General features: G+C 37.0%; 1 long non-coding RNA gene across 1 annotated transcript; it reads right to left on the bottom strand.

Moving 5' to 3' along the window:
• Nucleotides 1-2893: 2893 nt before the first annotated feature.
• LOC145626902 (uncharacterized) lies at nt 2894-6531 on the bottom strand. The gene is made up of 2 exons (XR_014111152.1): nt 6183-6531; nt 2894-5134 (listed from the first exon to the last, which is right to left on the bottom strand). It is a non-coding gene; the product is annotated as an uncharacterized LOC145626902 (long non-coding RNA).
• Between the last annotated feature and the right edge of the window lie 5996 nt (nt 6532-12527).

Raw genomic sequence — 12527 nt, 5'->3', positions numbered from 1 at the left:
ATGTTCTCATTTGCAATCCTCAAATGGTGATAACCGAACCTTAAGTTAATCTTGAAAATACTGTTACACCTTTTAACTGGTCAAATAAATCATCAATCCTTGGAAGTGGATACTTGATGTTTATTTTCCCCTTATTTAATTCCCTACAATCAATACACAACCTCATACTCCCATCTTTCTTCTTAACAAACAAAACGGGTGCTCCCCAAAAAGACATACTCGGTCTAATGTATCCCTTGTCTAACAAAACCTTCAGTTGCTCTTTTTAATTAACTCATTTCTTTAGGTTCCATTCGATATGGTGCTTTGGATATTAGTGTTGTCCCTAGGACTAAGTCTATGGTGAAATCAATTGCTCTCTTAGGTAGCATTCCAGGGATTTCGTCCGAAAATACATTCAAGAATTCATTCACCACTTCTATATCTTCTTGTTTAGTTGACTCCTCATCCATGTTCCTCACACTGCAAAAGTACACTTTATGCCCCCTTTTCATGTACTTTGACAACTTTAACACGAATATCAACCAAGGGCATTTGGTTTCACCATGCATCCAATAAGTCACTGACTCATTCTCACTTGTGTTCATTTTCACTTTCTGCGATCGACAACTGATTTCTGCACTATACTTGCTCAACCAATCCATTCCTAAGATGACATCAAAATCCTTTAACCCAAACTCGATGATGTTAGACAGAAATACTTTCCCCTTTATCTCTAAAGGTACTTCTCTAAAGGTTTTGGTACAAGTCACTACCCCACCCATCGGAAAGGTTATTGGTAAGTCTACTACATCTACTATTTTCAAACAGTCTTTAAGTTTCAAAACAATTCTTTTTGAAATGAAAGAAAAATTTGCACCAGAATCAACCAAAACTTTAACAGGTTGGGTGAATCAGCCTCATGCCTACTCAACACATTCATTTTTCCTAAGCTCTACCTTTCTGTTGATTATTCTCACTGTTGCCATTGTTGTTATTCGTTGCTTCATTCTGCTGCACTCCCTTATTACTAGTGAATTTATTATTGTTTCCATGAAAGTTCCTTTGGGTCCCTCCTGAATTATTATTCTGCTTATTCCCATTAGAACCTTTGGAGAAACACTCGTACTCCCTATGCCCTAACTTGTTACAAGCACGACAAGTAACCAGATTTCCATTACAGTCTCTTCCAAGATGGTTATTCTTGCACTAGCTCTTGCAAAAATAACGCCTCTCATTCTTGTTGTTCCCTTGGTTATTGTTCCTAGCCCCTCCATTGAAATTATGTCCTCCTTAACGATTGTTACGTTGGGAATTGTTGTTGTTGTTGTGGAAGTTATTGTTGTTATGGTGGTATTTTTGCATCTTGAATTTGTCCTTGTTACCCTGATGGTTCCTAGAATTTCACCCCACCTCCTTTCTCTTTTCCTTCACTTCCACATAAACCAGTTCCTTCTTTTTCTTTCAATTCAAAGCATACAAGTGTGAAACTCTTCCATACACCTCAACAAAAGTTTCAAACACTTGTCCACACAACTTCAGCTGTAAATCAGTAGTCAAACCACTCTCAAACTTCCTAGCCTTTGCTTTCTCCGTAGAAACAAACTCTTTAGTAAAATGAGACAACTCAATAAACCTTGTATAGTATTCAATTACTGACATCCCCTCCATCTTGAGGTTTGAAAATTCCTCAGCCTTTTGCTTCTGCAAGAAGCTAGGGTAAAACTTATCTCTCTTTTTCTCTTAGAACTTAGTGCAATTGAATCCAGGTAATGCTCTAATAGTTGTTTCATTTTTCTGCCACCAAAGATCAGCTTCACCTCTCAAGTAGTAAGTAGCACAGCCCACCTTAGAATTCTCTGGGCATCCAACAACCCTAAATAGTTTCTCGGACTCCCTTAGGGTCAGGCTCTCCTTGATAGGTTGGTGGTTTGCTTTGGGCCACCTTCTTGAAAAGTTCTCCCTGAGCATCTCCATTGTTGGTTGAATTCCTTGCCAACTGTTGGGCCACAACTGCTAACTACCTCACAGCCTCACTCAAATCACCCCCATAATTACCATAATTACTTCCCCTTGCCCTTTTGCTTCTCTTGAATTAAGAACAAGGATCTATATTAGAAATGACTTTGGTTAGCTCTCGAAACATACACTCATCTATTACTTAACACCCTTGAAACAATCACAGTAAAATTATAAGCTAACAAATTGGGATAGCAAAAGCTAAAAATTCCCTAAATTTGGAGCTTTGTCAATAAATAAATGATTGCTAACTTACCATACATTTAATAAAGCATCACATAAATAAATAAAAATTATTCCCATAGATTCCCATAGCTTAGAAATAATTTATTGGAATTATTTTTCTTGGAATTTTGCTATCACAATTAAAAGTTGTGGCAGAAAACAAACTACACTAAACAACAAAAAAAGCATAGCATAATAAAACAAAGAAAACATGGAACAAAAAAAATTACTCATTATAACTTAAAACGAAGTTGTCACTTATGTGTCAGAATCAAACTACTGTTCTTCTTCACTTGAGATGTCATCAAACTCTTCAATTTCACCGTCATTTATAAAGTCATAATCTGCCTTGTACTCATCCACAAATTTTTTTACCATTTCAACAACCTTTGAATCTCGTTCAATCACAAATGTGTCTATAGATAACACCAAATTAGCAACATTTGAATCAGAAGTAAAACATTGCTCTTGAATTTCTCCTTGTTGAAATGCATCCACATCCACTTCATTATGAACATCGACATCATCCCCATCTTGTCCATTGACACCAGCACTAAGCATATTATACAAATCCCTTGGAAGTGTCTTAATAACGAACTGTCAGTCTTTCTCTCGCGGGTCATCAACAAAAAAAACTTGTTCAACTTGTGACTCCAATACAAAAACTTCATCAGTCTTTAAGGACCGCATCTTATTTACACTTATATATCCAAATTCATCTACATTAAACCCTCTACCTTGGCATCCAACATCATACCAATTAGATTTGAAAACAAATACACGATTTCCTTAAGGGTAATGCATTTCAAATATGTCTCCTAAAATACCATAATATTCTTTATCAGAGGTATCATCTCTCCGGACCATAATTCCACAATTATGAGTTTTCCTATTTTCACAACGATCCTTGCTGTGAAATCGAAATCCATTAACAATGTAACCAGTGTACCGCCTAACAACTCTTGAAGGACCACAAACCAAATTATACAAATCATCATCTACATCTCCTTTTTCATGCATTTTTCGTACCTAAAACAAATTAAAAAAAACTCATACTAAGAAAGTCACAGCATTTAAGTAATAAGATAATCAATGATAAACATCAAAGAAAATGAATGAAAAGTATGTACTATAAAAAATAGCATATATGCTGATAAATCCATTTGGAAAATTCTGCTTTATGCCTTCGTTCTTGTAGACACCTAAAAATGTCTCCCCAAAACCAAACCCGATGATGAACAACCTTTCACCGCTACTATTGGTCGGGTTCAGTATTTAATCCCGAGAGTGCTTAAAAAATCGTATTTGATTAAATTCGTATTTTTGAACAGTCCATGGATTAGTCTTGATGTTTGATAAAAGCATAGTTTTAATTTTAGCCCAAACTTATTATTTAATTTTAGCCCAAACCTTTTTTTTTTTTTTTTATTGTTTTATTATTTATTTTTGGACCAAACCTTTTATTTATTTTATTTGCTTATTTTCTTATTTTAGCCCAAATAATAATAAATCAGAAAAAGGCCCGAAATTATCAATCAGCACTTGAAATGCTGAACGAAATTAGGGTTGAAAATGTATTTAGACGGAAAAGCGGACTGAAAATTCCCGCGCCACGACAGGATTCCACCGTGTCACGGGAATCATTCCCGTCTGACGGTGGGATTTCCCATGACACGGGAAACTTGCTGTGACACGGGAATTTCCGTGTCCTTTCCGCGTAAACCCTTAACGCGTTTTTTTCCCCGTTTACTAAAAAATTCCCGCGTCGCTCAAAAATTGTACCGTGTCACGGGAATGTTTCCCGTCTGACGGTGGGACTTCCCGTGCCATGGTACAGTTTGTCGTGTCGCGGGATGCTTTTTTAGGGTTTTTATCATTTTAGGGTTCCGTGTGCTCCCTCAACACATTTTCTCTATAAATACCCCCTCATTTCTGATGTACGGCACCAGTTAATTCTCTAGTTTTTTCTCTCTTCTATGCTTTAGCCTAAACACTAGGCTACCCTTCTTATTTCAAAATTCCTTCTTCAAGTACTCCAAGGTGTCCATACTTTACTCGTGGTTCTATCCTTAAGCCAAGGCGTGAAAGGTAGAACTGTTTGAGGGTTTGGTTTTGGGGAGACATATTTAGGTGTCTATAGTTCTATATTTCTTGTGCACTCCTTTTCCAACTCCAGCTTGTGCTTCCTGTAGAAATAAATTTTAAATTAAAATATACAATATTGGTGAACTTAGAAATATAATCAAGAGGTTTAAATGAATTTAGACAAGAATGCAAGAACAAGTATAATTTTTTTTAAAGAACTTACTCAATAAACTCAATAAGCTCATCACAATTATGGAGAATATAAGAATGAATTTGATCACACTCCTCAAAAATGAGAAGTACAGGAACACCCTGTCTAATATAACGACTAAATGGTCTAAATATCTCAATATTTGAAGTCCTGGTACCTTCAAAAACCTCAACCCCATCATAATCATTTCTTGCTTTTCGATTGAACTTAGAATTAATGTCACTCATATATCTTGAGCAAAATGTTAAGCACTCATCTACAAGATAACCTTCAGCAATAGAACCTTCAATATGTGCTCTATTTCGAACGTATGCTTTTAAAGTTTGGATGTACCTAATAATGGTTAATTCAAAATTTAAAGCTAGTAAATTATTACCAAACAAGAAAATTAAACAATAAAATATTATAAAAGTGAGCTACCTCTCTACAGCATACATCCATCTATACCTGACAAGTCCAACAATCTTAGCCTCTGCCGCAAAATGTATAACTAAATACACCATCACATCAAAGAAAGCAGGGGGAAATACCATCTCTAACTTGCATAATGTGTATGGAATCTGCTGCTCAAGGGTTTCCAGCTCACGAATACTTGTACTTTTGGAGCATAAGTTCCTAAAATAAGAACTTAATTCGATCAGAGGCTCATACACTTGTTTTGGTAAGAAACCTCGAATGGCAAGGGGAAGAAACTGCTCAATAAACACATGATGACCATGGCTTTTCATACTGTAGAGAATATATTTCAAGCTTTAATCCCACTAGCTTGAACCCCACTGTGATCATACACTAAAGTACGGTGGCGTCCAAAAGGGAAGAAGATAGAGCAAAAGAGTCGCCAAAAAGTTTTTTTAGGAACTTGTAAACCGTTCACGAGGTGAAGGTTACACCCTTTAACGATCCAAGAGATCGTCAACTCCATAAGGTCTAGAACCAAATAAGGGTTCGGGGATGAAGGTAAAAATCCAACCTAAAAGAGATTGAACCTGCCCTAATAATAGGCCTCTACTTTATTCTGATCGTATTCATGTGCGCAATCTAATTAACATGCAATCAGTAGGATTAAGCCTAAACATGTTTATCTATGTTGGTTGAATATAATGCACAAACAAACTATTATTGGCGATCACTTGAAATATAATCATATTGACCCTAAACAAGATTATTAATCATCTTATTAAGCGTGATTACAAGTATTAAATTTCCTTTAAACATGCATAAAAGGCGTGATCAAGCAATAACAATAAATAAGCATCAAGCAACATAATAATCATAATAATAATGTCAATAAAATTATAATCATAATCAAGATAATAATTATCATAAAAATTATAATAATAATATTCATAATCAACATAAATCATAACAATTATAATCATAATCATGTTCATGTTAATATTAAAGCATAATAATAATAGCAAGATCCTAGGCATGATACTAACAAGATTAATAACAAACCCAAGCATGTCATTAAGCAATACAAATCAAATCTTTAGCACTAACATGATACTAACAACCATAAATATTAGGAAGAACATAAGAAGCATCATAGGAATCATATTTAATATTAAAATTACCCTAGACATGATACTAGGAATATCATAAGAACAATCTAAACATGATTTCTACATCATGATATCAATAAAACCATTAAAGTACTTACTTTGATGCCTCGTACCTCTTTCTAATAACAAAATACACACGTTAGTAACTTCAAGGAAAATAATAATGAAAACAATTAAATAATTAAAAGAGAGATTTGGGACCAAACCCTCATAAATTAAACCTTTCATGTCTAGGGCGAAGGCAACTTCGAATATTGCTAGTTGTTTCTAGATTTAATGAATGCGGAATTTTGTATGTGAAAACAAGGTTTGAAAAAGAAAAAAAGAATTGAATGAATCATTAAGAGAATGAGAGTATTAATTGAATGAAAACTGATTGTAGGCGAATGCTAATTAAAACTGATTGTTGATGATAATTCGTGAGAATTGGTTAATGAAAACGGAGTTTTTAAAACGTTATTTATAGAGAAATCAGCCAAAAAGATAAAATATCAAAACAGAGCACTTGCCAGCACCAGCTAATTGGCGCCAGACACCAATGGCTAGCACCAGGCGCCAGGCGCCAATGGCTAGCACCAGGCGCCAGGCGCCAATGGCTAGCACCAGGCGCCAGGCGCCAATGGCTAGCACCAGGCGCCAGGCGCCAATGGCTAGCACCAGGCGCCAATGCCTGTTTTTGACGCGTTTATGAAAATCAGATAAGTTTGCCGTACTGGAGGATAAAATAGTATCTTTTCCTCGAAAATGCTTTTTGGTTTTAATTAAAACTCTAAAAAGTCAACAAAAGTCAATTTATCAATGCTAATTGAATTAGGAATGAAAAGAACCTTCTAGAAGAATCTAGAAGACTAAAACCATTCCTTATCGCATTAGGAATGATAAATCATATTAGGCCCTCCCCTAGATCATTGGGCCGCATATGAGGCTCAAACCGGGCCCAGTTTAGTAAATTGGCCATAACTTCCTCAATATTCATCGGAATTGGGCTTATAATATATCGTTGGAAAGCTCTTGTCAAGCCCCATCCAAATACACTATTATTAGACCCATATCATGGACCAACCAAACTGGATTGGCTGTTTTCTTAAAATAAGTTTTCAAAAACAGAGAGAAGAGAAAAGAAATTAAAACTATCCGCAACACTAGACTTTCCACACTTTCGCTTCATTCGATTATGATTCGACGTGAAAGGTACTCATCGTTGGGTTTGGTTTTGGGGAGACACAAATGGGTGTCTACAGAAGCCCCACTTTGACTGAGTTTGGAGAAACGCAAGTTTTGAAAAACGAAAGTCAAAGTATCGATAGGGACGGAGAATGATTCAGAACGTTCTGCGATCCTAAATCACTCTTGTAACGCCGATACCTGCAAAACTAGCATTAGTTAAACAGATAAAAGAGTTAAGAAATGCGTATCTTGCGCCGTCGAGCACACATATCTAAAAGTAACCGATTTGTTGCCGCTTTTGTTTTTGATGACCTCCTGCAAGCTAGAGAATGCCATCCCGCTTGAAAACCGCTACGCCTGTAACTGCTTCCAATTTTGGAAGATTAGTTTGCCTGAAACGATCCTCCTCCGCTTTGATAATATTCCACGTCCAAGGGAATACTATCGAAGATTGCTTCTCTTGAAATAATCTCCATCCGCATTGATAATATTCCGCGTCCAAGGGAGTACTATCGAAGATTGCTTCTCTTGAAACAATCCTCAGTTGTTTGTGACAACCCTCCACAATCTAGGGAATGCCATCTTGCTGTTTGTTTTGACGATCTTCCGTATTCTATGGAACGCCGTCGATCAATGTTGCTACATCTCGAGCCTTTTCTTGAATCATAGTGAAAACCTTTCCAATCATAGCAAAAGTCGTCGAAGACCGCCTTAGCATGAACCGCTCTTCTCATATCTTGGTGACAACCCCCTACAATCTTAGCGAACGCCGTCGAAGACCGCCCATCTCGTGCTATCTTCTCAAATCTTTGGTGACAACTTCCACAATCTTAGCGAATGTCGTCGAAGACCGCCCATCTCGTGCTATCTTCTCAAATCTTGGGTGACAACCTCCACAATCTTAGCGAATGCCGTCGAAGACCGCCCATCTCGTGCTATCTTCACAAATCTTGGGTGACAAACTCCACAATATTATCGAATGTCGTCGAAGACCGCCCATCTCGTGCTATCTTCTCAAATCTTGGGTGACAACCTCCACAATCTTAGCGAATGTCGTCGAAAATAACTTTACTTGAAGTCATCCTCAGTTGTTGGGATAATATTCCGAAGAAAATTACCGAAGATCAACACTTGTCGATCTTTAAAGCTCGCTCGAACTTTTCTTCCGCTATGCCTGTACGTCGGCGCTTTCTTTGCTTTGAACCTATACGTCGGTGCCTTTTCTGTTTTTGATCCAATGCTTAGGCGCTTTAAGCTAAGTGAGACGATCTTTCATCAGGTCGATCACTTATTTGCTGTCGTAATCAAACCGACTACTTAATCAAGTCAAATTGCTTATAGGGGCTAACTGGCGTAACAAGGAACCCAAAATCATTGTATGAGGTTGAAATAACTGCTCTGAGATGCTTCAATGTCTGTCGCTGCTGAGATATCTCTGGTGCCAAGAATTGACTCTGCCGCCGAACGCTGTGATAGGGTCTTCCCTATTCTACGACACCTATATTTATTTTAGACTATAGAACTTTGTCAATCTCTTTAGCCATCTTAGGGTTGACCTAAGGCTTAAAATTATCTTAGGGTTGACCTAAGGTTTATCGTTGCTTGACTCATTGACACGACTCAAAGTGTAAACTTGACTCGCTGTGATTGACTCGAGGTTGACTCGACTCGAAGCAAAATGACACGTGTGACTCATGACCTGTGTGTGCATTGTAATGTGATCGTGCGACTCGAAAATGCAAAAAAGCAAAAATGTAAAAATTTTCCGTCATTTTTGTGGAGGGTACCGACTTTATCTCGAAAAAGAAAGACGCGAAAAAAGAATTGAAGTTTTTGAAAGTGCATGTTGAATGAGCTTAGTCAAATTTTGTTTAATACTATCTCTCAAGGTGCAAGGATTAATCCATCCAAGGATATCTCAACTGTTGACTCAATGATGAAAGTATTTGGATAACTTAGGCACGGAGGCTAAGTACTTCATACTTTGTGATGGAATGAAAATTATGATTGATGAGTGATGTTGATATGACAAGGTAAGCTTTAGCGTTGTGTTAAGATTCCATGACAAAGGGTTCCTAAGAGAAGTATTTGGTCATGTATCTGTGCAGTGTGTGAAAATGACACTAAAGCTAGGCCGCAAGAGCTAAGTGTATGGAAAAATATTATTTGTTAAAAGAGTAAAATGGTGGTGACTCTTAGGCTAGGTAAGCTAATGATATAAGGATCAATCCCCCAAGTCTAGATCTAAGTGAAAAGGGATGAGCATAGGAGATCCCTTGATATGATCATGGTGCAAGTGTGTGAATGTGAATATGAATGCATGTTTATTACGGCCGCATCTCAATGTGAGGTTGCCTACGTATCCGTTAGGAATCAGGCCGAACGTAGCTCTAGCCGAACCTCGCACAAGTATGTATATACCTCAAAAAGGTCTTTTTAAGGGTTATAACGTGGTTAGGCTAAAGGTTGAAGAAGAAAGGGATAAAGGCTCAAGACCCTAGATAAGCCCCCAAGGTGTGCAACCTTGCTTTTGAATCTTTATATTTATGCTTGAGTTTCTACTCTTTTTTAGCTCTCTTTTATCTTTTTCTTTAGCATCTATTATATTTTATAAGTGTGGGCAATCCCGATCATGCGGTCTATCACTCACTTGGCATTCATTTTTCTCAGGCACGGTACCGAGCACTCGATAAGAGACGCAATCTGAGACGTGTTCATATCAAAGATATTTACATACCAAAGACATTGGAACACTTGCCCTTTTTGTACACTTTTATTTATTTGTTATTTTTTCTATTTTAATCTTTTGAAGTACTCAAGATCTATTTTAGAATTGCATAAGTTAACATACCATCCCATCCCAAAGTTAGGTAAATGTAGGTTGAAAAAAGAAAGGTCTATCGTTAGACGAGGCTCAAAGTGGTTTATGAAGAAAGGATGTATAATTGAAGGGTGAAATGAGATATGATGTGGCTACAAGGGGTGCCTCAAATCATTGGTATACCTTGTGCTTGATTCGACATGGTTTTTTTTTTTTTTTTTTTTTTTTGGCAACGCAATGTAATTAAATGATCATATATAAGGAAATAAATGCTCATTTTTATTAAAAGAAAACATATATAATGATCCTACAGAAATAAATCTAAGAAGAATAAAAAGGTGCCTATGCTAGAATTATTGGGGAAAAGAAAAAAATGAAAAAGAAATAGAAAAAGAGGTCAAGAAATCTTGTCGTTGAAGCTCGCCTCTTGTCTTGTGTTGTTTCCTTTATCATCACTCGCTCTTCTTGTTAACCGAAGGCATGGGAATCTTGTTATTATCAATCAAATGTTGGATAGCCTCCTTTAGCTTCCAACAGCTCTCAGTAGTATGACCCCTACCTTGATGGTACTTGCAGTGTTTGTCTAGATTCCAACTAGGCAATCTCTTTTCAGGTGTGGGATCTTGAATAGGTCCAATGGGGGTAATGAGTCCTTTGGCATGGAGTCGATCGAAGGCAGTATTGTAGCTCATCCCAATGGGGGTGAAGTCTTTCCTTAGTTGCTTCTTAGATCCTTGGTTATCTATGGCTAAAAATTCACTGAGATCAAAGGTATTAACATTGTTACTAGAGTGGGCGTTTTTGGAAAAAGAAGGATTGTCGTTCTTCTTTCCTTTCCAGCCACTGTGGTTACTATTGTTAGTAGCTTTTTGCTTTGCGAGGTCATTTTCGATTTCAATTACGATGTCATAAACGGCCTTGAAAGTACTCAGATTGTGTTGATATTTTAAATGTTTCGAATACTTCTCTTGAAGATTCTTGATAAACATCCTCACAAACTCCTTTTCGGTGGGGACCTCAATCATCTTAGCGGAAGTTTCTCTCCACTTATTAAAGAAGGAAGTAAAACCTTCATTCTCTTTTTGTCTTAGCATCTCAAGTTGTCTATGGTCGGTTTCAACTTGGATATTGCACTTGTACCTATCAACGAAAGCGTTTACTATCGATTCCCAAGTAGAGGTTTTCTCCTTGTCGAGGGAGAAGTACCATTGTTGGCAAACGGTTTCAAGAGATAGTGAGAACAGAGAGGGGAAAACCTTCTTATCGATACCCTTAATGTTCATTATGGTTTCGAAAGCTCTTAGATGGAAGTAAGGGTTATATGTTGCCTTGAATTTTGGGATGTCAGTGGCGTTGAACTTATGCGGAAGAAGTTCCTTGTCCAGCGAGACCCCTTGTGAACTCATGCCCTGAAATTTATAGTTACTAGATAGCTTCCTCAAACTTTCTTGCATGAGGTTCATTTGTTGTTACTTCACGGGATCATCGACCTTGAGGGTAAGAAGCTTCAGTGTTTCAGTCATGGTAACTAGTTGGTTCCTAAGCTCATTGACTTCTTCTTGAGTTGCCATTATCCTTTTAGCCTTCCTCTTTTGACGAATTGGTTTATCGAAAAGTGAAACTTGAATAAAGAGGTTGTCCTAGATTAATCGCCCTTCTCTCCTCGACCAAGTAATGTGGAAAAGGAATTTGGGGATATTCATTGTTAATTATTTGACTCAAACTTTATTCAACATGCAATGGATGGAGGAAGTGATGAAAGATGGTATAGAATGTGAATGAAGATTTAAATGGAGGGATATGAAGAATTAGGAATAGAATGTACCCCCAACTCAAATGACGGAAAAGACCCACTCATGCATGAACCTAAGACATGGCCATGGTGATGTATACTCAAAGTGTGTGCTATGACTAATGAGTGTATGTGACATGTTAAGACTTGTGTCATGACCATGTGGCTAGACTACATGACTAGACTCAAGCAAAGACTAAATTAAGACCTCGCGTATATGCATTAAACTGGACAGACTGTGGTATTTTAGTCATAACTTTCGATCTGCGACTCTGATTGAGATGAAACCAACGCCAAATTAAAGAAAAACCTCGGGGTTACAGATCCATAGGTTGTACGACTCGTAAATTTTCCTAGAACTCCGGCTATGACCAAAACAAGTTGAAGCTTGTGCAGTATACGGGAATAAAAATCCGGGTTGACTTAAAGGGACTATGACTCGATTTTAAGTTTATTTTTTTTAGCTTAAATTAATTAATTAATTAATTAATTAATTAATTAATTAAACAAAGTCCTTTAGTCATTAATTATTTTATTAAGACTTATTTACAAACACAAGTCAAACCAAACGATTAATTTAGTCACTTAATAAGTATGCACAAGTAGGAGATGCACAAGTAGTCAAGTAGTCACAACATGATGCAATTAGTTTGCAACCTAACC

This window comes from Chenopodium album, chromosome 4 (genome assembly GCF_948465745.1).
Source record: "Chenopodium album chromosome 4, dcCheAlbu1.1, whole genome shotgun sequence".
In the NCBI taxonomy this organism is placed as follows: domain Eukaryota; kingdom Viridiplantae; phylum Streptophyta; class Magnoliopsida; order Caryophyllales; family Amaranthaceae; genus Chenopodium; species Chenopodium album.
Note: the sequence above shows the minus strand (reverse complement) of the source record. Positions and strands in the feature narration are given on the sequence as shown.